Source organism: Gopherus flavomarginatus, chromosome 2 (assembly GCF_025201925.1).
Source record: "Gopherus flavomarginatus isolate rGopFla2 chromosome 2, rGopFla2.mat.asm, whole genome shotgun sequence".
In the NCBI taxonomy this organism is placed as follows: Eukaryota; Metazoa; Chordata; order Testudines; family Testudinidae; genus Gopherus; species Gopherus flavomarginatus.
In genome coordinates this window covers 171733649-171760602 of record NC_066618.1, presented here as the reverse complement: position 1 = coordinate 171760602, position 26954 = coordinate 171733649, and the positions used below count along the sequence as shown (strand labels likewise).

Genomic DNA, 26954 nt, shown 5'->3' with positions numbered 1-26954 from the left:
TGGTGTTCTTAACAATGAGAGAAAAGCCTCTTCCTTTGGCTTTGAACATCTGCATTGTTGGGTTATGCCATCATAGCTATGCTGGTGTAGTCTCCATAGGACAGACACAGCCTATAACATCACAGGAGGGAGAAAACTGAGGGACTGATAGAGGAATTTTTAATTAGATTATTTGTATTTGATCATTTTTGTTTACACCTATTTAAGTACAATATATACTTGGGAGAAGAGATGCCTTTGTTAAAGACTGAATACAACCCTTTTTCCAAACAAACACTACCACCACATTTTAGAGAATCTTTGTATGCCCCAAGAAATCCTCCAGAAAACCATGGAATACAAGATGTGGAATTCCTGACGTTTCTAAGGCAAATACAAAAAGGAAATTATTATCATTATTAATTTTAATTGTTTTTATTTATTAATTTAAATATTACTATTATTAAAATCAGATATTATTTATATATCATAAAGAAGCAAAAATAAAAGGGAGATGGGTCAGAATTTTTTATTTTTTAAATTCCTTTGCAAACTTTACAAAAATAAATTCTGTTTAACCTGGGTTGTTGGCAGAGTCCATGTTTAAACCTAATCCAGGTTTGTGATAGGTAGTCTTTCTGAAATACTATTAAATGCAATTGCCTTCACACTAACTTTTTTTTAAAAACTAGCTGATCAGAACCACCAAATGGGAAGAGAGAATGAAAAAAGCAGCTCCTGTTTCTTTAAAAGCGTGCACTGGTGGCCAAGTAGGGGAACCGAGTGGCAAGATTTTAACATGTGCTGAAGGGATCTAGGGCTGCCAAGTTTCTAACAGCACAAAACTGAATACCCTAGCACTGCCCCTTCTCCAAGGCCCTGCTCCATGCTCACTATATTCCCCCTCCCTCAGTGGCTCACTCTCCCCCATCCTCACTCACTTTCTCTGGTGGACCGCATGCCAAAGGTTGCCAATCCCTGTGTGTGGAAGGGGTTGAGGGCTCTAACTGGGGGTGCGGGTTCCAGGGTGGGTCCAGAAATAAGCGGTTCAGGGTGAAGGAGGGAGCTCTGGGCTGGGGCAGGAGATTGGGAAGCAGGAGGGCTGAGGGCTCCAGCTGGAGGTGCAGGCTCTGGGATGAGGGGTTCCAGGTGCAAAAGGAGGGTTGAGGCAGGGGGTTAGGGTGCAGTGGAGTGAGGGCTCTGTCTTGGGGGTTTGGGCTCTGGGGTGGGGCTGGGGATGAGGGGTGTGAGGTGTAGGATGGTGCTCCATGCTGAGGGGTTTAGGATGTGGGAGAGGGCTCTGGCATGGGGCTCGGGGTAGGAGCACCCGGATGAGGGGTTCAGGGTGCAGGAGGGGGCTGAGGATTGAGGCAGGGGGTTAGGGTGCAGGAGGGGAGTGCGGGCTCTGGGATGGGGCTGGGGATGAGGGGTTTGGGATGCAGGAGGGGGCTCTGGGTTTGGAAAGATCAAGGTTGAGGCAGGGGGTTGGGGCATGGGCTTAACTCAGGTGGCTCCCAGTCAGCAGCACAGCGGGGCTAAAGCAGGCTTCCCTTAGTCCTGAATGTGTGCATAAGAGAGAGAGAGAGAGAGTGTGTGAGAAAGAGAGAGAGAGAGAGAGAAGTGTGAGTGCACATACAAGCATGAGAATGACTTTATAACTTGGTGGTTAGATCACTCATCCAGCATATGGGAGACCTAGGATCCTGTTCCCTGCTCTAATGACTTTAATGATTTATCTACAGTTCAACAGCTTTAATAAGAGAGACTGATGGATTCCCCCACATCAAAATATCCCATATCCCGATGGTTAGGACACTCACCTAAGAGGTGGTAGATCCCTGTTCATATCACTTCTTATAAAATGGTAGGGACTCTTGAACAAAAATCTCCCACATCCCAAGTGAGTACCTTAATCACTGGGCTAAAAGTAATGAGGGAGCTGCTGCTCCACTGACCTTATGTGGCCTCTGAGCATGCCTATGAGATCTGGCCCTCATACAAGTTAGATGACCAAATACATGTCTTCCTCTAGATTGTAAATTGCTCTGAAGCTTAGATGGGAGATAGGTGCCCAGACACCTACAGGGAGGCAGTGCTGTGCTCACTCAGAGGCAGAAACCTTGGTGCCTAGGAAGCTTTTACTGCAAAAACTTAGACCAGGGATCGGCAACCTTTGGCATGCGGCCAGACGGGGAAAGCCCCTGGTGAGCCAGGCCACTTTGTTTACCTGCTGCGTATGCAGGTTCAGCCGACTGGCTGCAGTTCACCGCTCCAGGCCAACGGGGGCTGCGAGAAGCAGGGCGGGCCGAGGGATGTGCTAGCTGCTGCTTTCCACTGCCCCTGTTGGCCTGGAATGTTGAACTGTGGCCAGTGGGAGCTGCAATCAGCCAAACCTGCGGACGTGACCAGTAAACAAACCGGCCTAGCCCACCAGGGGCTTTCTCTGGTGGACCGTGTTCCAAAGGTTGCTAATCTCTGTCTTAGACACTGAGTTTAGGTGGCTATTGGGTTTCAGCAGGAATTTTGTGCGGTGCAGTGGTCCCAAAACTGGGATTTAGGCACCTAAAACAGGGACTTAAGTGCCTAACTCCTTTTGTGCATTCAGGCTTTACTCCTCAAATAGTCCCATTGAAATCCAGCCCTTCGTCTGAAGCTGGAAATCAACTAAATGTTTGACTCCCCTTCCTGGACTTCAGAATGTGTTTTTGGATGAAATTTTTAGAAAAAAATACTGTGCTTTAGTGACCAGTATACAAGTCATTCGCTATTATTAAAAAAAAAAAAAATCCCAAACTGCTGTTAATATAAACTGTCTCAAGCATTGCAATATCATATTGGAAGCAACACTTTCACAAAAATCTTATTACAACTAAAGCAAACATAAAAATCTGAAAGTAGCATTAATGAAAGATTTTATTTTATTAACTAAACAGTGTATATTAAAACAATAAGTCATAATAAGCATAAAAATAGTCACATAAAAGTGGGAAAATAAAACAGCAGGGACAGGAAATTATGCATGAATAATATTATGTGCACCTCTCAATGTGTCTTGATTTTATATGTAGATGACGATAGTTATAGTTCAAATATATGCTACACTGCAGTATATGATGTGGACACTGTGGCATTATTTATCCAAGTGAAAATTTTCACTGCACCTTACTATGCTTCATTAACTACTTTAAGAATGCAAATTACACTGGTCATCTATTTTTGTTTTTACATAGCAATGCAATAACATTACATTATGAAACCTTCATGTGGTTTTTCTAGAGTGTTTTGAAGTGCCACTGTGCATTTTAAAATCATTTTTATAAAGATCTAGGCTACTTGGAATTTTATATTCTTCTCCACAGCCCTGATCATGCTCTCCTTTGTGGACTCCCATCAGATAACTGTTTGGACCCAAATACTGGATTCTATCTGCTTCTAAGCCTGCTCAGTCTGAGCAATATTTAGGCACACTCTCTTGGTCTCTGGCATCTCAAGATCACTTTTGGGATGCAGAATCTCTGTCTTGTACGCCTTCTTAGAAGTGGGTCCCTGCAGTCTAGCTGCCTACACCCCAAACCCAGTGCTGAATTCCCCAAGTTTCCTCAGTAACTCTATCACCTCCTTTCCCAGACCAGCACCCTTGTGGTTACTCCGACTGACAGTTTAACTCTTCTTTAGGAATATGTGAGAATTGCAACAAGGAACTCAGAGGCTTTGCAATTTGCAAAGTAACAACTTAAACACATACACACTCTATTCCTTAAGCAAGCATAGAGGCTTGCATATTTGTGCAAATATAATCAAACCTGCACACAAACCCTTCTCTTCACTTTCCTCACTGCTCTGAGAACCCATTAGGTATTGGTCAGTCCTTGCAGTGTCCCAAGATCCTCCACTCCTCCTGCTAAGGTTCTCTCTCTCTCTCTGCCCTTGCAAGAAGCTCTCTTTAGCTTGCTCAGGCCTAGTAAGGTAATCAGCAGGTTCTCCATAGCTCAGCGAGTATGTCCCTTTTTAACAGCAGTGTCTAACACTTTTCCTTTGTTCTCCTTTTCTCCTGTGGAGCTTCCATTGCTCTAAACTTCCCTCCCTCCCTGCAGATAACCTGAAGTAACCAGTTTCCTTCAACTTGGCCAATTTCTTTAGCATCTTCATTGTTCATCCAGAGCAAAATCATTCCACATTAACAACTTCTTTGATTGTCCTGTAGCTGTTTCCAGATAGGATGTCTGATACATTATGTTGTCCCTATCAGCACTGATTCAGTATACATTGAGGGTTTGAGTTATACATAATCAAAATTCATACCAGTCAGAATTCATAAGATGTACATAGGCAAATTCACCAATCCTTTGCAATCATGTAAATGCCCCAAACTATGAAAAAAGCTTGTTTCTCTTGCTGATCTCTCTCCCTCCTTCTCTCCTAATTATCCAGGATTTGAGGAGAAATGATCCTAGCTAGTGGTTCCTGAAATTAAAGGAAGAGAGAGCAGACCATCCACCAAATCCTGGATAATTAGGAAGGAAGGCAAGAGAGAGATCAGCAAGATAAACAGGTTGCTAAGGTTCTTATATACCTTCATGTCATCTTATCTCATTCCTAGACAAAATCATTAAAAAGTATCAGTTACCAGATTCTTCCTCCTCAGGATTCAGATGAGATCATGGGACAGGAGATAGCTTTAGCAATACTAATGGCTGCCCAGTTTCAAGACAGGAGGTTCTTAGCTCAAGTGTCTCAGCTGATCACATTTGCCATGGCATCAAAAAAAGGTTTTTCCAGTAGCCAAGACCCAAACCAAGGTTTTTCCAGGACAAAACCAACATCTTGCATTTCACCTGGAAATTGACTGGTAGTGTTAGGTAATAAAGCAAGTCCTCACTCACCTCTCCAGCACCCGAGTTCGTGCGGAGTTGGTATGGGGCACACAATTCTGTCAGAGACCAGACACCAATGCGTTGATCAACGGGCTCACACTATCCTTAGCTCTAAAAAGCTTTAGATTAAGTGTGGCCCCTTTATTAGGGGTGAGCATCAATATTTATACACAGAAGTAAACAAAGTGATTAACAAAAGATAATGGTCATGCATAATCAATCAATATTTTACAGGAAAAGCAAGTTTAACAAGTAAATGCATAGAGATAAAGGCTAATGGCTACTTAATAAAGGGGGTGTCATGAGTAGTTTGCAGGTCAGTGCTTTGTTCGATAAAGGGTTCAGAAAGGATTATGCAGAGACGGCCAGTCTGGGTGTGTTTTGGCTCCCCAAAGTTCACCAAAAGTTTAGACCCAACATTCCTCCATTTGTAGCTTTGAGATAACTATTAATCAAAAAGCTACACCCTATTTCGAGATCTCAAGGGCCGCCCAATTCGAAGAGAGTAAGGCTTTTAGCTGAAGTGGGAAAAGAATAAACTGACTTACATGAGTTTATGAGGGAGGGGACACACTGAATACAGCAACACAGTATTATAAGGACTACTATGGCCCCAACAACACCAACCAAGAGTTTTTTTAACCCACCCAAATCCGGGCAGCCAATTTCATAAGGCTCCCCACCAATCATAAGGTGGCTGGCCAGAGGAGTAGTTTTTAGCCATTTCCCTTAGGTGTTTGGTACGTTGAAAAGTGTCAGAGTAGGTGTCATTTACAAAAACACAGCATTCTTCATAAGCAGAAAATAAACTAAAAAAGCATAAAAAAAACATACAGTTGTGAGAATAAAGGGTCCTCTCATTTTTTTCGAGTCAATTTAAGTCTAATGTCTGAGAGAGGTAAGCTGGTCCACTGGTCGAAGGCAGTGTCCTCAGTGGTGACAAGAGCTGCTGGTCCGACACTGTGGTCCACTACGGCTGGCTTGACATGGGAGTGGTGGATCCAAGATTTGCGTCCTTCCAGGAACACTGCAGTCTGGGTTGTTAAAAGAACCTGGTGGGGTCCAGTAAACCTTGGCTGGAGGGTGTCGTCACGAACGAACTGTTTGGCCCAGACGAAGTCCCCTGGTTGGAACGGGTGGATCTGTTCCTCCAGCGGCACGGTCTGGGAAAACTGCGAGGCTTTCCAAAGGGTACGAAGGCGAGCCTGTAGGGAGAGAAACTGACACGCGGTTAAATGATCCCCTCCCAATAGTGAAACATCAGCACGTGGTAGCGCCCCGCCTTTGAAAGGGGGGTGTCCATAGAGCAGTTCAAAGGGGGATAATCCCAATGCGCGGGTTGGGCGAGTACGAAGGTGAAACAGGACCAAGGGAAGTACCTGAGGCCACTTTAATCCTGTTTCCTGACAGTATTTAGCGAATGTAAACTTAAGTTCCCTATTTATACGCTTAACTTTCCCGCTAGACTGGGGGTGGTAGGGTGTATGAAAGGAGTGTGAAATGCCCAGTCCTTGTTCTAAACGGCCAAGGACATGACCAGTAAAGTGAGGTCCGCGATCTGAGTCGAGCACAAGAGGGATGCCAAAACGGGGTACAATGTCTCTAAGGAGAATCTTCGCCACTGTGGCAGCAGTACAATTAGCAGTAGGAAAAGCTTCGACCCAGGAAGTCAGAGGGCAAACCAAAACAAGGAGGTGCTTTTTCCCAAAAGCCTTTGGCATATCTGCAAAGTCAATTTGAAGATGTTGAAATGGAGCAGCAGGTGGAGGTTTTCCACCCTTAATTTTGTTAAGAGGTGGAGCAGGTCCATTACGCTGACATGTGCTGCATGCTTTCACTATTGATAGGCAATAGGGTTGAATGCCTGGAGCATACCAAAAGCGAGCGATGGTGTTCACGAGGGCGTGCGTGCCGTAGTGACCCCCTTTATCATGGTGCCAGCGAACTGCCACGGGGTATGTGGAGCGAGGGAGGCAGGCTCGGCCATCTGGCATAAGCCAGGTCCCTTTGACCAGAGTGGCCCCGAGGCTCTCCCACGATTGTAGTTCAGCAGCGGGTACTGGTACGGGGTGCGGTGGAGTAAAGGAGGAGGCTGCAATAGCCAATGTGGGCATGGCTAAAGGTAAGGTGGCAGCCTTCTTAGCGGAGGCGTCAGCCAGGGCATTCCCACGGGTAACGGGGCTACTATCTTTAGTATGGGCCCGGCAGTGAACTACAGCCAGGACAGAGGGTTTTTGGAGGGCGTCCAAAAGCTTGTGGATGAGGGGGAGGTGCTGAATGGGTTTACCGGCAGCTGTCTGGAAACCTCGAAACTTCCAGAGGTGGATATGACAATGCACAACTCCAAAAGCATATTTGCTATCAGTAAAAATGGTAACGGTCTTACCAGCGGCCAACTGGCAAGCTCGGGCCAGGGCATAGAGTTCAGCGGCTTGGGCTCCCCAGTTGCCTGGCAGTGAGGCGGCCTCTTGAATGTCCCATTCAGAGGTGACAGCATAACCTGTGAAACGCTTGCCATCAACATAGAAGGAGCTTCCGTCCGAGAAGAGGATGCAATCGGGGTTGTCCAGTGGCACGTCAAACAGGTTGTCTCTTATCTGTAAGATGCTGTAAACTACTTCCACACAGTCGTGCTGATCCTGGAGGACTGGCAGGTCAGGAAGCAAGGTAGCTGGATTAAGGGGTCCACACCTTTCAAAAATTAGGTTAGTGTCTTCTAAGAGTTCGGCCTCTAGCTGTTGCTGACGATGGGCCGAAAAGACTTGGGTTGTGCCCCTACGCAGAAGGGCTGACAAGGCATGAGAGGTCCAAACCGTGGTAAAATGACCCAGGGTTAGGCTCTTTGCCTTTGTGATCAGCAGGGCAGCTGCTGCCAGAGTCCGGGTGCAGGATGGGGTTCCCTGAGCGACAGGGTCGATTTGCTGAGAGTAAAAAGCAAGCGGGAAATGGTGGGGCCCGCTCAGCTGGGTAAGGACACCACTAGCAATTCCGCCCCTCTCGTGGACAAAAAGGTGAAAGGGTTTGCTGTAATTGGGGGGGCGGAGAGACATGGAGGAGGCCACACTGTCCTTCAGTAACTGAAAGGCTTGAATAGTGTCCGGGGACCACTGCAAAGGGTCAGGAGCAAGGTTAGCAGTGAGTCGGTGGAGCGGTTTGCTTAACTCCCCGCAGGACGGCAACCAGGGGCGACAGAAGCCAATTAATCCTAAGAAACCTCGAAGTTGTTTCTTGGTGTTCGGTAGAGGGCAGTTTTGAATAGTCTTTATGCGGGCTGGGTCCATCTGTCTTCCCTCTGGGGTTAACAGGAAGCCCAGATATCGGACCTTTTGTGAGACCCACTGAATCTTTTTAGGGTCTACCTTGTGGCCTCTGGTGTGTAGGTATAATAAAAGTGCCTTACCATCGATGCGGAGGGCAGCTTCTTCGCGATTACCTAATAGGATGTCATCTACGTATAGGACCAATGTGGATCCCTGCGGACTGGTGAAACCTTCCAAGTCGTGGCGGAGGCACTGGCTGAAAATCGTGGGGCTGTCTCTGTAGCCTTGAGGAAGTCGTTGCCAGACATAACTTTGTCCCTCCCAGGTGAAACCAAAGAGATACTGAGAGTCTGGGTGCACAGGAATGCTGAAAAAAGCTGATTTTAAGTCAATAACAGTGAACCACTCAGCATCCCAGGGGATTTGGCTGATGATAGTAGCTGGGTCAGGAACTACTGCATGAAGAGGGACCACATACTGATTAACAACTCATAGATCCTGTACAAAGCGCCAATGAACAGGGTCTCCGTCCTTTTTAGGAGGCTTTTTGACAGGCAGTATAGGGGTGTTACAGGGAGTGCGCTGAGGGCGGACTAGCTTTTGTGCAATGAATCCCTCGATAATGGGGCGGATGCCCTCCCGGGCTTCCAGCGACAGGGGGTATTGAGGGACTGACGGGGGGGTTAAGGAAGGCTTCACCTGAATCCTTACGGGCTCTGCCGAAAGGAGCAGGCCAACATCAGTGTCAGAAATTCCCCAGAGGGTTGAAGGCAAGTCAGTGAGGTCAGGGGAGAGAGAGGGGGGTGTTTCCCAATTACCCTGAGTAGGGGCCGAATCTCCTAACACTGTCATCAATAATCCTACCCCTTCAGGAGTGCAGGTTAAAGTAGCCTCAAGCTTACAGAGTAAATCCCGGCCCATCAAAGGGATCAGACAAGCTGGGGAAAAAAGAAAACGGTGAGGAAAACATTTATCAGCATAAACAACATTCAAAGGCAAAGTGAGTTCCAGAGACTGTGGGTTGCCCTCCACCCCAGTCGCAGTTTTAACCTCAGAGGATAGCCAGGGAGAGGGGGCATGATTTAAAAGAGAGAAAGTAGCCCCAGTATCAATGAGGAAAGAGACAGGCAGTCCCTGGACTGAAAGGGTTAAACGAGGCTCTTTGCTGGGAGGGGAGAAAGTGAGAAAGGAGCCGGCTAAAGACATTAAGGAAATAAGACCATCACATTGTTTGCCTTCGCCCCCGGGGTACCGTCATTGAGGAGGCTGAGTTTGCTGCGGCTGCTGCTGTTTCCCGTAGTTGATCCAGGCCTGGGGAATGGGCTGAGCTGGTGGTGCACCTGTAAAGGCATCTCTCTAACTATACTTTTATTACTCGCAAGAGATTTGACGGGGACATCCTCTGGGCTATCCTCGGGGGGGGGGGGGCATGCACCCTGCTGTATCTGTTTGGACATTAGCCTAGTAACTACTCCTCCCGAGGTTTGCCCCTCCATTTCCTCCTCATCCTTCTGCAGAAATTCCAATCTGGGATTCTGCAGATTCCCCTCTGCTACATGGAGAGAGTCCCCCTGCGGAGGAATAGGGGCAGGTGCAGAGGGGACCAGCTGACGAGTCAAAACACGCCGTGGTCTACACCCTTCATCGAAATAACCTGGAGGGGGTTCACTCTCGGGAGAGTACCTGACTGCCATAATTTTTAAAGATTTCCACAGCTCTGCTGCTGTGTCCCAACAAAACCAGTAACATAACTGTCCCGGATGGTCTTTTTCGATCAGGCTCTTTACTCCTCTTAAGGCAGCCTGTTCGAAAGAGCCATACGAAGGCCACCTCATCTCCGGGTCGGCCAATACCGCGGTATACCCAGTCCAATTCCTTACACATAGTGTGTACAACTTCTTCCTAGACATTCCTGTCTGTACTGGGAGTTTCCCTTCATTCCATAACTTATTTACAATCCCCAACGGACTCTCAAGAGGCACGCTAGTCCCTTGACCCATGGTGTCTGACAGGAGCCCTCCAACTGGCGTTTACCCTGCTGTCCAGTACACGACCCCTTAATATTGAATTGGCTGGGAGAAATCTCCTGTGGCGCCTTGCCAATTCATATATGAGTGGTCTGACCACTGGACAGAGGTACCGCACCAGAAGGAATCCCGGACGAGCCCCCAAATTGTTAGGTAATAAAGCAAGTCCTCACTCACCTCTCCAGCACCCGAGTTCGTGCGGAGTTGGTATGGGGCACACAATTCTGTCAGAGACCAGACACCAATGCGTTGATCAACGGGCTCACACTATCCTTAGCTCTAAAAAGCTTTAGATTAAGTGTGGCCCCTTTATTAGGGGTGAGCATCAATATTTATACACAGAAGTAAACAAAGTGATTAACAAAAGATAATGGTCATGCATAATCAATCAATATTTTACAGGAAAAGCAAGTTTAACAAGTAAATGCATAGAGATAAAGGCTAATGGCTACTTAATAAAGGGGGTGTCATGAGTAGTTTGCAGGTCAGTGCTTTGTTCGATAAAGGGTTCAGAAAGGATTATGCAGAGACGGCCAGTCTGGGTGTGTTTTGGCTCCCCAAAGTTCACCAAAACTTTAGACCCAACAGTAGCAAGTGCTGATCACTGATGTAATGTAATCCCATTGAGAAACACCACTTAATAAGTGGGCAGGTGCATTCTGAACCAATAGTTTAATGTGGTTTAGAATAATTCAACCTCATCATGATGAAGGCATAGAAAGCTGGATTAAGGGCTACACCAGAAAGAAAAGACTACAACATTCTTGCCACACAGAAATGATTAAAAAAACCCACAACAATTATTGCTGCCACAAACTTATTTGTTGTTCGATTAATATGTGCCTTGTTCTAAAATCATCATTGAATTACCTCTCCTTTAAAACAAAACGGGAGGGAAGCACAATTGCCATTGATAGAACAGCCTAGGAAGTACTAAGATCCTTTAACGAGAGGTCTATATTCTATATTTCCCAGAGGAAGTATTGGTGAGATACTAGAAATAAAATTTAATATATAATTCAATGGATTTTCTCCTGATTCATCGAACAATGTTTCACAACTTATAATTTACCAACTCTACTTGAACAGCAGTTTCTCTAATGCCCGACTTTTAATTTTACCCACTTTACTGACATACTATTAGGAGTGCTTCCTAGTTGTGAATATATAAATAGTAGTGTTAGTAGAAGGCACTCAAAATAACATTTACTGTCGTTCCTGGGTTTTGCAGAACCAATAAAACTTGATGTTGTGCACTGCAAATGACTTTCTTTGACATCTCTTTACATCAGCTCTTAGTATTACCAGCCAGTGTTTCCTGCTGTTCAGTCTGTATTGACCTATTTGAAGAAATGTGTCATTTTCCTCCAGTTTTAAATTAACTCTTTTGCCACTCTAAGCATCTATATATGGGCCTGTTTCATAGCTTGTCTAGACTTTGAAAGAGGTAATCATCTAAAGGAATGAAACAAGTTTTTTGTGTAATTACAATACCACTCTGTTTTGGACAGTTACATCATGGAGCATGCATATGCTGCTGGATCACTGCTCTGTAATTGTAAAGTCAGAGTGAAGATAAGTTGCAGTAGAATAACACCCTTGTTGTAGCAAGGGACATGTTGCTACGGGTGCTGGTGGGTTAGAGCCAAATAGGAGGGTGAAGAAAGAGGGATAGTCATACTGTATCAATCCTTGTGACACAAGCATCTCCAGACAAAAATCCTGGGAGCAACTGAGTTAATTCTTCCTTTCTACAAAATAATTAAAATATAATGGGCCAAATCCACAACTGATGTAAAATGCCGGAGCCCAGTTGACTCTACACCAGCTAGGGATGAGGCCAAGTACTGGTATGTTTACCTGTGTAATTAATAATAACACCTTAAATCATTACAAATGTGACTTTATAATCTTATTTATTTTCACCATTTATGGTGTGTTTCCTTTTGGTTTTGCATTTCACTTAACTTGGACAGTGAGCTATACATGCCAGTTTTTCTTAGTAGCAGAGTCATTTTGATTTCTGGTTCTAGTGCACAACTGCAGTGCTGTTTTATCTAGGATCACAAAAATGCAGAGGAATATTAGGGTGACAGAAAATAATTTATGCAACGTGTAAATAATAATTAGGAGAATAAACTTTAAGTTTATATGCACATGCATAAGTGTTTTCAGAACCCTAAAAAGATTTTAGATTATGTAAATAACCCAATAACTTTTTCTAACAATTTCATAAATAATATTACAGTCAATCCATCTTGTCTACTCCTGATTACTGACTTGGGCCATATTGAGAGCAGTTCCTATTCTCTTTGTTCTAGAAAGCTCACGTGGAGTGAAGGGACAGATTTATGGCATAGAATAAATATTAAGGGCTAGCTTCTCTTGTCTCCCACTGATATTCTTTTTCCTGATCACTAGAATTTTCAGTACCTCAATATCATATAGACATTTCTAAGACTTCAGTTCAGTGGCCATGAACAAGAAATCCATAAATATCAGTGGGGATTCTCTTTCTTTGATGAATTTAGAAGTGATTCACTAGGTAGTCAATTAACTAGAGCTGGAATAAATGTTTAAGTACTCTACACTAGAATACTGCACTCTCCCTTCCAAATCCTCATCAAAACTAGTATATAAACCCCTCCCCGACGCATGCAGCTTTCACAGGAGTTAATGTCTTTTTACGCAGTTATTCAATGTTACTTTAATTTGATTTAAGATGATAGTGTATGTTAACCTACTTAAATACAGTAGGTTTAACCTCTAGGATTTACCACTGTCTAGCACTATCTACATTTATTAAGAAGAGTTTTGCTTTGGCACTCTTTGTATAAATAACCATTTCAGATTTCCAGATGCAGTTATTATCCATTTTACCTCACTTCCTCTGAGCTACAGTTAAGTAAAATGAATTAATTCTGTCTAGTTCAAATTAGTTCTTTAATGTAAAGACTTGGGCGGAAGGGTGGAGGGGAAACAAGTTTGAGGGCAACAGACATTTCACTTTATTCTGTATAGAACAAGCAGCTTTCCTATTGCTGACTTAGAGGCTTTGGGCTAGATTCACATCCCATTCCACATTAAACAAAACAATAGATTGCTGTTGATGTCCTTCTGATTTCTGGTTGCTAATTAGGCTTTTTAACAACCTTTTAGAAGCATAAATAGATCAAATTTATAACAAAAATGTCCTCAGGGTACAAACAGATTTTATTCCTTTCCTGCTGATAATTTTTCTCTCTCTTTGTCATCCTGAGAAAAACTTACTTTATTCCAATGGATGCTTCATCTCAGAGATCATACCCTCATTGAGACAGGAATTTACCTACAGTACAACTAAATTCTTTGCAGTTTTGGGCTTACAAATCTTAAGCTTCCAGGCATGTTTGGGTTTTTGTGTGTTTGGTTGTTTTTTTAGCACAGTGGAAAGTATTCAGTCAGCAGTATCAGCACACAAATGAAAATTCTATTTTTATAAATGAAGCGTCCTAAAAATGCTACTGTACTTCTTCCTATCGTGGCGAATATTGCATGTTTTTCTCCTGTTTTCTCTCTCACACATGGCTTCCCTGGGTAATGGAGACGATATGCTTTGCTTTACTAGTAACCTCCCACAGCAGTCAGCTTCTCTAATATCATTAATGCAAAATACCTCAATATAATTCCCTGAGACTCTGAGTCTTTATCTTGCTTAGTATGTCAGAAAGCAAACAAATAACAATGTAACAGGCAACAATATCTGAACCTATGTAAATTTATCATCCAAGGGAGTATTTGTTTATTTCAAATCTCTTTAATCACATTCATGAAATGCTAATCTTTTGAGAGAAAAACAAAAAGCATCCTTATTTTAACCAGTACTGAGTATTGAAAGTTAGTTCCTTCAATTTTCAACACAAAATATAGAATGCTGAAATAAATTATATTCCTTCTTCTTATTTGCATTCACACTTTAAAATTTAGAAATGTTTGTTTACCAATGGATCAATGATAAAAGGTGAAAAATGGAGCTCACTTTTAGGCCCGAATCCTGCAATGTGCTCTGATCAGAGGAATCTATATACCCATGCAGACTCCCAATGTGACCAGAGATCGGCACCCTTTGGCCCACGGCCCACCAGGGTAAGCACCCTAGCGGGCTGAGCTGGTTTGTTTACCTGCCACATCCACAGGTCCGGCCGATCGCGGCTCCCACTGGCCGCAGTTCGTTGTCCCAGGCCAATGGGGGTGGCGGGAAGCAGAGGCCAGCACATCCCTCAACCCGAGTTGCTTCCCGCCTCCCCCATTAGCCTGGGATGACGAACTGCTGCGAGTGGGAGCTGCGATCGTCTGAACCTGCAGACGCAGCAGGTAAACAAACTGGCCCGGCCCGCCAGGGTGCTTACTCTGATGGGTCGTGTGCCAAAGGTTGCCGATCCCTTCCTTAGTCTCCACAAAATGATTCTTAACTGGAACACCAAACTTTGGGAAAGTTTGGATCCAGATTTTTGCAGCTCATTCCACACTCTACTATATTCTACTCCAAATAATACCATATTCTCTGTTGAAAGAGAATTTGTGAAATCATTTTTGTGCCATCTCCTGATCCATTACAGTTCAGTGAAAATGTTACACAGAATAAAATTTTTAAGTTTGGAAATTACCATGTTGGCAATTCATCATTTTCCAGAGATGGCCTCCCTTAATATCAATTTTAGATAGTCTTGCACCATGGATTTGTAAATGCACAGATGCTCATTGTAAACATGGTTATCATTTCCCCCATTTTAATCCTTATCTTTTTTGACCAATTTTATTTACTGCAAACATGTTGCCCACTCTGTGCCATTGGCTTCTGTTCCAACACTCTGAAGTCTCAGAACATGAGTATCTGAACATAAAATGTTTTGCACAGATAAAGGACCAGAGAGACCCTGCAGAATGAGGCTGTGATTTCAAATAAAGCTCTGCCAAAATAATTACAATAATTGCAGAAAAATCTCAAAATAAATATTCCCCAGAGTGGGTAAGTATTGGGCTCTGGGAGCTATGGTTTAAATCTAGCAGAAGTCACAAGTGAAATGAATTTAGTTAGCATCAATTGTAATGGGTCCTTTATCAGATTCCACCATGTGATCAGGCACAATCTTATCTCTGGAAAAACAGAGTACTAGAATAATAAGGGGTTTGGTGAATTGGACTGAGCTGTGTATACCAGTCTACATTTTCAGTGTTATCAGTCTCTCACTTTCACAAGTGCTAAAATGCCCTAAATTCGCTTACAAAAACACCTCTGGCTATCACAAACTGAAAATTACTAGCTGTGAAATATTACTATTTTAAGAATGTCAGCTGAAATAATAGTTGACCTTTCGTTTAACAAAAAGGCAGCGTTAAGATTAAAGATTTTCAGATAGAGTTTAGATTATAATACAAATTTTGCTGGCAATGTAGTTATGAGTCTGGTGGAAAGGTGTGCTTTCTCCTGTTCTCTAAGGATTAAATTCACCTCTTTGCAGAGAACCAGCAAAAGATATATGTCCCCCAAATCCTATTATGAGGTCTTAGGTAGTACCTAAGGTATACAGAAGCCTTTTGCTCATTCTCTGCACATAAGTGAGTTTCTCTTCAAATGGCCTACTCCTAATTATTTTGAAGGAACATAAAAATCTGTTTTTCTCATTATTGCAGAAAAAATATACGGATCCATTTCTTCTTTGCTTCATCTTTGAAATGATTTTTCTGGATTGCTGTTAAATATGGATTTAGGACATTTTCATAACTTCATTAAGGCAACTTTTTGTCTACGATTTTTTTTTCTCCTGGAAATGTCATGAATTTTTCCTTCATTAAAAGAAAAAAGTGTTTCATTGTTAGCCCACCTTTAGATTATTTAATTACTCTGAAATTAACACTGAGAAAATTAACATCTTTTTGCAAAAATCAGGCTTTTTAAATTTTGTGACACAATTGAATTATGCATTTTCAATTCTGTTGTGAACGTTTCACACAGCTCTAGCTAGCAGCAGTTTTGGAATAGCGTATTTTCAGCATTAATACAAGTTCCTATAGCATTACATTATATCAAGGGACTGTGACGTGATGCAACCATCTAGCAGAATAGCTTGCAAAATAACAAGGGAAACACAAGAGGATTTTTCACAATTGATCAGATATGTGCTATTGTTTAGCAAAGTCTGAAAAGATTTTTGCTTTTATCTGACTGCTGATTAACTAAATTAATGATTTTCTTGTGTACTAATCTAATTCCCTTTGTGTGTTTTAAGAACTTATTATGAAAACAACTATAAAAACATGTTGCTGAATGAGATATTGACTAAACATTAACTACACAAATAAAATATGCAACACTGTGCAATTTTCTTCTTGGAGTGACAGATATTAATTAACATTGAGCATTAATGAAGTATGCAAGGAACCATTCAGACAAGAGTTTTTGTAATGACTCTATTTCAGCATTTCTACAGCATCCATCCTGCAGCCTCTGGTTGCAGTACAAGTACAAAATAGGTAAGGGTCCTGTCAAAGCTGATAGTCAAAAAACAAACTCATTGGAAATTGTGAATAAGCAGGACTGCGAGATTTTGGCCCTGTGGTATCCAAAGGTCAACAAAGTTGCTGTCTACCACTGATTCTCATGCTAGTTGGATAGTAATTACTTAAAAGCCCAGTAAAACACACAAACCTTACGTTGTGCCCTGAGAGTTACCAAATTTGGCCTTTGTCTGGACCATGATAAAGTTCAGATTCCAGACATTATGGCCCTCTACTGAGAATGCTGTCCCACTGGTCTTGGAATAGTAACTCCAGGAACCAACAGCAAACATGCTTTAACAAGTCTTAGTTGAGTGGCAGGATGGAGAGAAAGAGCCTTTCAGTTAGGGCCTTAAAAATAATAACTAGAATTCTGAATTGACTATTTAGAAGCAAATAGGTGAATAGCACAGAGCACTGTTGGTTCATGGTTATGGGGTTAGCTTAGGGGTAGGCAAACTTTTTGGGACGAGGGTTACATCTGAGTGGGGAAATTGTATGCAGGACCTGGGCTGGGGGTTGGGGTGCAGGAGGGAGTGTGGAGTGCGGGAGTGTTGATGAAGGAAAAGTTTCAAAATGACTTTGATAACAATTCAATCCAGGCTGTTGTTTCAATTAATCTATTTAAAACATTGCAAAAAAATTCATGCCAACAGTTTTTCATAAAAAGGTACTTTTTATTATAAAAAAGATCTTTTTGACAAAAAATGTTTATTGAGAAAAAATTCAATCAGTTTAATCAAAATAATGATAAACTGGGACTGAATGTTAAAAATCAATATACTGTGAGGTAATGTCATTAACAGACTATTAATGAGTTCAACAAACAGGAATTAGAATACTTACCTACTAATAACACTCTCTTGTGGTTTATTGTATCAGAGGGGTAGCCATGTTAGTCTGGATCTGTAAAAGCGGCAAAGAATCCTGTGGCACCGTATAGACTAACAGACGTTTTGGAGCATGAACTTTCGTGGGTGAATACCCTCTTCGTCAGATGCATGTAGTGGAAATTTCCAGGGGCAGGTATATATATGCAAGCAAGCTAGAGATAATGAGGTTAGTTCAATCAGGGAGGATGAGGCCCTGTTCTAGCAGTTGAGGTGTGAAAACCAAGAGAGCAGAAACTGGTTTTGTAGTTGGCAAGCCATTCACAGTCTTTGTTTAATCCTGAGCTGATGGTGTCAAATTTGCAGATGAACTGAAACTCAGCAGTTTCTCTTTGAAGTCTGTTCCTGAAGTTTTTTTGCTGCAGGATGGCCACCTTAAGGTCTGCTATAGTGTAGCCAGGGAGGTTGAAGTGTTCTCCTACAGGTTTTTGTACATTGCCATTCCTAATATCTGATTTGTGTCCATTTATCCTTTTCTGTAGTGACTGTCCAGTCTGGCCGATGTACATAGCAGAGGGGCATTGCTGGCATATGATGGCGTATATTACATTGGTGGATGTGCAGGTGAATGAACTGGTGATGGTGTGGCTGATCTGGTTAGGTCCTGTGATGGTGTCGCTGGTGTAGATATGTGAGCAGAGTTGGCATCGAGGTTTGTTGCATGGATTGGTTCCTGAGTTAGAGTTACTATGGTGCGGTGTGCAGTTACTGGTGAGAATATGTTTCAGGTTGGCAGGTTGTCTGTGGGCGAGGACTGGCCTGCCACCCAAGGCCTGTGATAGTGTGGGATCATTGTCCAGGATGGGTTGTAGATCCCTGATGATGTGCTGGAGGGGTTTTAGCTGAGGACTGTGTGTGATGGCCAGTGGAGTCCTGTTGGTTTCTTTCTTGGGCTTGTCTTGCAGTAGGAAGACGTCTGGCTCTGTTGATCTGTTTCCTTATTTCCTCATGTGGGTATTGTAGTTTTGAGAATGCTTCGTGGAGATTTTGTAAGTGTTGGTCGCTATCTGAAGGGTTAAAGCAGATGCGGTTGTACCTCCGTGCTTGGCTGTAGACAATGGATCATGTGATGTGCCCGGGATGGAAGCTGGAGGCATGAAGGTAGGCATAGCGGTCGGTAGGTTTTCGGTATAGGGTGGTGTTAATGAGACCATCATTTATTTGCACCATGGTGTCTAGGAAGTGGACCTCCTGTGTAGATTGGTCCAGGCTGAGGTTGATGGTGGGGTGGAAGCTGTTGAAATCGTGGTAGAATTTTTCCAGAGTCTCCTTCCCATGGGTCCAGATGATGAAGATGTCATCAATGTTGCGTAGGTAGAGAAGGGGCATGAGTGGATGAGAGCTGAGGAAGCATTGTTCCAGGTCGGCCATAAAAATATTGGCATATTGTGGGACCTTGCGGATGCCCACAGCGGTACCACTGATCTGGAGATATATATTGTCATCAAATTTGAAATAATTGTGTGTGAGGATAAAGGCACAGAGCTTAGCAACCAGTTGTACTGTGGCATCATCAGGGATACTGTTCCTGACAGCTTGTATTCCATCTGTGTGTGGGATGTTTGTGTAGAGAGCCTCTACATCCATGGTGGCTAGGATGGTGTTTTCTGGAAGGTCACCAATGCATTGTACTTTCCTCAGGAAATCAGTGGTGTCATGGAGAGAGCTGGGAGTGCTGGTGGCATAGGGTCTGAGCAGAGAGTCCACATATCCAGACAGTCCTTCAGTGAGAGTGCCAGTGCCCGAGATGATGGGGTGTCCATGATTTCCGGGTTTGTGGATCTTGGGTAGTAGATAGAATAACCCAAGGATGCTGATCAGGTGGTTCCTCAGTTTCTTTGATGACAATAGCACCTCCTTTATCAGCCTCTTTGATGGACTAAAGATAAAAAATCCACCGCTATCTACATACTACACAGACCACAGTGAGAGATAATGCCATACTCTATCAAAGAAACTGAGGAACCACCTGATCAGCATCCTATACAGCAAACAGGAAAACGTCAAAAAAGAGCTCTCCAATCTGGAGACTCTCATTAATAACCAAACTTCCATACAAACGGACTTCACTAAAATAAGACAGGAGAGCTACATTACTCACTTCACCTGTCTACAAAGGAAAAAGGACTGCAAGCTGTCTAAACTCCTACCTGCCTCATGGGGCCACAACGGTGGTACCCCCAACCCACCCAGCAATATCGTCAATCTATCCAACTACACACTCAGCCCAGAAGAAAAGTCTGTCCTATCTTGAGGACTCTCTTTCTGCCCTTCCACCCCCACCAACATGATACAGTTCTGCGGCGATCTAGAAGCCTACTTTCGGCATCTCCAACTCAAAGAATACTTCCAGGACAACACTGAACAGCGCAGTGATACACAGGTACTCTCCCACCAACAGCACAAGAAGAAGAACTCGGCATGGACTCCTCCTGAGAGTCGAAATGACAGTCTGGAGCTATACATCGAATGCTTTCGCCAACGTGCACAGGCAGGAATACACTAAGAAACCGCACCATCTACTCAGGACACTCCCTACACTAACACCGGAACAAATCAACATACCCTTTAAACCCTGACCAGGGTTATTCTATCTACTACCCAAGATCCACAAACTCGGAAATCCTGGATGCCCCATCATCTCGGGCATTGGCACTCTCACCGAAGGACTGTCTGGATATGTAGACTCTCTACTCAGTCCCTATGCCACCAGCACTCCCAATTCTCTCCATGACACCACTGATTTCCTGAGGAAAGTACAATGCATTGGTGACCTTCCAGAAAACACCATCCTAGCCACCATGGATGTAGAGGCTCTCTGCACAAACATCCCACACACAGATGGAATACAAGCTGTCAGGAACAGTATCTCTGATGATGCCACAGCACAACTGGCTCCTGAGCTCTGTGCCTTTATCCTCACATACAACTATTTCAAATTTGATGACAATATATATCTCCAGATCAGTGGCACCGCTATGGGCACCCGCATGGCCCAACAATATGCCAATATTTTTATGGCTGACCTGGAACAATGCTTCCTCAGCTCTCATCCACTCATGCCCCTTCTCTACCTACGCTACAATGATAACATCTTCATCATCTGGATCCATGGGAAGGAGACTCTGGAAAAATTCCACCACGATTTCAACAGCTTCCACCCCACCATCAACCTCAGCCTGGACCAATCTACACAGGAGGTCCACTTCCTAGACACCATGGTGCAAATAAATGATGGTCTCATTAACACCACCCTATACCGAAAACCTACCGACCGCTATGCCTACCTTCATGCCTCCAGCTTCCATCCCGGACACATCACACGATCCATTGTCTACAGCCAAGCACTGAGGTACAACCGCATCTGCTTTAACCCTTCAGATAGCGACCAACACTTACAAAATCTCCACCAAGCGTTCTCAAAACTACAATACCCACATGAGGAAATAAGGAAACAGATCAACAGAGCCAGACGTCTTCCTACTGTAAGACAAGCCCAAGAAAGAAACCAACAGGACTCCACTGGCCATCACATACAATCCCCAGCTAAAACCCCTCCAGCACATCATCAGGGATCTACAACCCATCCTGGACAATGATCCCACACTTTCTTAGGCCTTGGGTGGCAGGCCAGTCCTCGCCCACAGACAACCTGCCAACCTGAAACATATTCTCACCAGTAACTGCACACCGCACCATAGTAACTCTAACTCAGGAACCAATCCATGCAACAAACCTCGATGCCAACTCTGCTCACATATCTACACCAGCGACACCATCACAGGACCTAACCAGATCAGCCACACCATCACCAGTTCATTCACCTGCACATCCACCAATGTAATATACGCCATCATATGCCAGCAATGCCCCTCTGCTATGTACATCGGCCAGACTGGACAGTCACTACGGAAAAGGATAAATGGACACAAATCAGATATTAGGAATGGCAATGTGCAAAAACCTGTAGGAGAACACTTCAACTTCCCTGGCCACACTATAGCAGACCTTAAGGTGGCCATCCTGCAGCAAAAAAACTTCAGGAACAGACTTCAAAGAGAAACTGCTGAGTTTCAGTTCATCTGCAAATTTGACACCATCAGCTCAGGATTAAACAAAGACTGTGAATGGCTTGCCAACTACAAAACCAGTTTCTGCTCCCTTGGTTTTCACACCTCAACTGCTAGAACAGGGCCTCATCCTCCCTGATTGAACTAACCTCATTATCTCTAGCTTGCTTGCATATATATACCTGCCCCTGGAAATTTCCACTACATGCATCTGTCGAAGCAGGTATTCACCCACGAAAGTTCATGCTCCAAAACGTCTGTTAGTCTATAAGGTGCCAAAGGATTCTTTGCTGCTTTTGTGGTTTATTGGTATCCAAGGATACATTATTTGTGTTTAATTTTTATACTTTTATTAACACATCTTTTAAACAAATACCTGGTGAAACAATAATATCCAATTTATCTTTCCAATATGAATAACAATTTGTAGTTAAAAAACTAAAGCAGTGGGGTAAAATTGTAAAGTCCCTTTCCCTAGTATTTTGAATGTATCATATTTTTTCTACCTCCTCTCTCTCTTTTTTTTTGCAAGGCTTGTTGACTATATATGTATCCCTTTCTTCTTCCTCCTATACTCCAGAATTACAGCTTCACTTTCAATTATAAAGTTATAGTCTCAAATATTATCATTAAATGATAGCTACATTTAGAGTAATACATAGTCCTTAGTTTAGGGTTATGGTATGTGTGGCTTTTAGTTATTGTCAGCACTGTAGTGTATGAATTCAGAAACTAGTTTGAGCAGATAGATTCCAGGTGCATACTCAGTGGTCCCTCACTTTAAGTCCTTCCTACAATATATACTGGGCAACACTGGTAATTAGAAGATCAGTAATGAGACATGTTCAATGCAAATCCACAAGCAGAGAGATGGAGAAGGTAAAGAGGCACTATCCACTGATTAGTAGTTCTTGGAAGGATTATGCCTTCTGCCAGATTTGACTAACTAGGACTTCCTCTCACATGAAGGAAATCTCTGATGACATATAGCTGATGCAGTGGCTTTTTGCCCCTCCCACTCCTTGGCATAGGGGGAAATGATCAAGGGACAGAAGGAAAATTTGAAGTAATCCTATACTTTGACAATACCTGGTTGCTGCAACAACCCCCTGGGTTTTTAAACAGCCAGGCATAATTTAGAGCAGCCTAAGGGTTGCTATAAATTGTGCCAAGAACTGAACAACCAATCCAGGACTGGACCACTCCCCAGTCCTGCATTACAAGACTTGAGGATTTGCCCTTATGCCCTTATATAATAAATACAGCAGGAATAAATGAACATTTTGTTAAAGATGCAAGACCTTGGAAGCCTGGAAACTTCAAAAGACTATTATATTGAAATATGCTAGACACAAAAACACTGGGATTAGTGACAGGCTTTTGTATCTGTAAATGATATCAGTATCTTTGGGACCTAGGATTGTAAATATATACCTATCTCATAGAACTGGAAGGGACCCTGAAAAGTTGTTGAGTCCAGCCCCCTGTCTTCACTAGCAGGACCAAGTACTGATTTCGCTCCAGTTTCCTAAGCAGCCTCTTCAAGGATTGAACTCATAATGCTGGATTTAGCAACTCAATGCTCAAGCCACTGACTATCCATCTCCCTACAGCTTGTGGAACAGGTAAACAACTCCCAAGAAGTACCACCCCATGGGGTGAATTGCATACCAGCTGCAAGAGGCCTAGGAGCTAAGGAAAGAGCTTGTGGCATAAAGGGCCAAAGTGAACTGGATAACAGCTCCCGCATTTTGATATAAAAACTAACATGAGATTGTAACCAAGAGGGCAAAACCTGCCAGGGTCTCCATGTGGAAGATGGGTACCAACTGGTACGCATTCAGATGTGTTTAGACTGCTTATTGTATGTTTTCTTTGTAATGCTTCTCCCCTAAAATGAATGTACTGTGCTTTATGAAAAATGGCTAGTCATTGGTAAACATTGTCATAGCCCCTGGAGAGAGCAGAACATCAGTTGCTGGACTATGGTCAGATCTGTTGGAATAGTCACAATGAATTACTGGGGGACTGCAAGACTAAAATCCCGTTCTGGTGGGACAGAGAGAGAGAGAGAGAGAGAGAGAGATTGGTCCCTGCCAATAGAGAGGTGACAGCCAGAGGCCTGAGACGTGGAGGAGACCTTTATGGATCAGATCATGGTGTGGTTAACCTGAAATTGTGCTACTTGGTTTTAACAGAAAAATCCTATTTTCATGCTGTGACATTTTCTTGGGGTGTCCAGGAGTTTGAGTCACAATGTCACTCACCTACATCAGCAAGAGAGAGAATTGCTGGTGCCAAACTGGGTGTCAGATACCTGACATCCTCATTCTGTTAGCTATCCAATCTCCTGCATGTACCTGAGTCCCTGAACTCTTTGGTTGTGTTCCCTTTTAATGTGCGGCCCCTGACACTAGACACTCACGGTAATCACCAGGCTCGCTATTCTTAAGGGAACACTCCATAGCCCCCACAGTCAAGATCCAACCTTCATGAATGCAAAAAGTGATGTCCTTTTTGCTTCCTCAGTGAAGAGTAACAAAATGTCTTTTTGCTTCTTCTTATATATCCCCAAATTCATTGTTTTGTCTAGAGAGTCAAGATGACCCCCGTGGTTCCCTTCCTGGGGTACTGGTTCAAAGGGGTCTTCCCCTGCTCCTCTTTTTTTCTGTATGTGTTGACTTACAATTCTTAATTTATATACAGAGATATACAAAGCTTATCTCCTGGGAGAAACCTAACTGTCAGCTCTGCATGGGAGATAGGTTTTAACACATTTGTTTAGTACATACACACAACTTCTTAAATATTATCTGTGCATGCATCTCACAACTATTATGAAGATCAATATGATATAAGCTTTTATTTTATACAACTCTTTATGGATAAATACTATGAAAGCAGCTAGTTGGGCGAAATGAGTTTTTCAGACCTGATGGATGTTGCTGTTAGAGAACAGTGAACCCTTGCCAGCAGGCATTGAGACGTTCCTAAAGTCACACATCTAAGTGTCTATAAACGAGGTGATGTGTATAACTGAAGAACACAGAGTAATCCACATTGCTGCCTCCTTTCATTAGTTCACGAGCACTACGCACTGGGCACTGTGACTGTAATTCGTGCATGAGATATCAAGATCATTTTATTTATGATATAGAATGAGTCATCTGTGCAAATATCGAGGTCTTTTTCAGGTTCCTGTCCCCTGTTACCACTTTGACCTGCTTTTTTCATCTCCCTTTTTGTTTGCTCTTAGTTTTAAGCTATTTTTGTTCACTTTACTGTCCCTTGACTTGCTGAGAAGACCGAAGGGCTTCTTTTCTCTCTTCTTTCACTTTCCCATAGCTCTTTGCCTTGCATCATTCCTATTTTTTGTCCTTCTTAGAGTGACAAGTCTAAACATACATTCTGAGTGTTTCATCACTGATGAGAGACCAAGAATGAAGTGAATCTGAACAAGCACTGGATATTTTCCACCAATCTCTGCATCATCAGATTTCCTGTTTTCCCCATTTCACTCTATTTTAAATTTATGCTTTCCATTTTTATAATGCAGTCTCCCTTTCTTTTCAAATCAGACTGTCTCATTCAGCCTGTTCCAGTTCTTTTTGATTCTTTTCGCTTCCCCTATTTTTCTGTTGTCCTTTTTTGTTTCTAAGGTAGCTAATGCCTCCTACAGTATTTTCATTGGAAATAGAGTAAATTCAAATTGATTGGTTACTTGAAATAATATGCACGTTAAAGATCAAACAGAGGACTTGTAAATACTACCCTTTACCTCATTTTAGTTTTGCAAATAGAAACAGACAAATGGCTGTGTTTATGGAAGCTTCCTAATTTATCAGTAAAAGACCAAGACTTCTCTGACATTAGGTGATATATTCACCCCACCCCCACCCCTACACATACACTTTTAATTATAGTACAGTTAGCAAAACTGCACCCAGGACTGGTTCTAGGGTTGGGAGAGCAGGGCGACTGCCCCGGCACCACACAGCTGTGTGATTTGGCTTCTCCTCCCCCCCCCCCCCGCTCCCGATTAGCCAGTCTTGTTTTGTTTGTTTTTAGCTCTGCTCCCAGTTGGCTGGGAGGTATTCACCAAAAAACTTTTTTGCACCCTGGCCAGCAAAATGGCTAAGGGCCGGTCTGCTCTGGGGTGGGGGTATCGATCTAAGATACGCAACTTCAGCTATATGAATAGCGTAACTGAAGTCGAAGTATCTTAGATCGATTTACCTTGGGTCCTCACGGCGCTGGATCGATGTCCGCGGCTCCCCGTGTCGACTCCACTACTGCCGCTCGCTCCAGTGGAGTTCCAGAGTCGACTAGATGAGATGTGATATATCGATCCCCGAAAAATTGATCGCTACCCGCCGATATGGCGGGTAGTCTGGACATACCCTAAGTCTGCTTCTAGCTGCACAAAACTATTTTCTCCCTTATTCCTATTATTTGCTTTTGCAGGGAGAGATACGAGAGAGAATAACTTTCCTAATGTAAAGGGCTTCTTATATTATTTTTCAGTTAAAAATAAGGCACAACACAGGGAATGTCATATCATCAAAACATCTTCTAGCACTTTACAAATAATTGAGTCTCACAAGAAACACTCTTGCTAGTTAGTTATTTGTATCTCCATGTTATAAGAGGGAAAGTGAGGCATTAGGGGGTTCGAGGACTTGCCCAAGGCCACACAGTAAGTCAATAACAGAATCAGGCACGTAAATCTGTCAAGTCCCAACGCCTAGTTCCCTGTTCTAGCCATCAGACACTACTGCCTCATTAAGCCACAACACATATAAAATCTCTAAGCTATGTGGATAAGATATGTGATTTAAAATGACAGTAGAGCTCATATTTTTAAGTATGCTTTCAGACTAAAACAAATCCATCCAGCATGGTACACTTATGCCAGGAGTACACTGAATTATACAGAAAGCTGCTAAGACAGAACTATGTAGAAGATTTTGACATTTTTCATATTAATGCTCATTATTTCATCCTGTTATTGCTGTGTGAAAGTTCCACTGCCATCTTCAAAAAAGTCTTTTTCCCCCACCCCAGAACTTTTCAGATAAAATTAGCAAAAACCTGACCTATAATCCCCCTTTCTAACAGTTACTAGAATAGAAATGCAGTGTGTGTGTATTTAAAATAGAAATTCTTAATGGGAGCTGGTTAAAGCTATGCCAGTAAAACATATAGCAAAGAAACACTGCATCCCATACAACAGATATCTTAAATATGGTAGCAAAACCTAGAGCACATGCAGGAAATCCATTAATTTTACCGCTGCTTCTTTGCAGGGATTCATTAG

The 26954-nt window shown here is 43.1% G+C and overlaps 1 protein-coding gene across 1 annotated transcript in view; it reads right to left on the bottom strand.

Moving 5' to 3' along the window:
• The window catches only part of LOC127044950 (uncharacterized), a 239287-nt gene extending 228886 nt beyond the window's left edge, over window positions 1–10401 (bottom strand). The window contains exon 1 of the mRNA XM_050940280.1: window positions 9670–10401. The gene's annotated coding sequence lies outside the window, so the exon portion shown is untranslated. The remainder of the gene's footprint in view (window positions 1–9669) is intronic.
• Between the last annotated feature and the right edge of the window lie 16553 nt (window positions 10402–26954).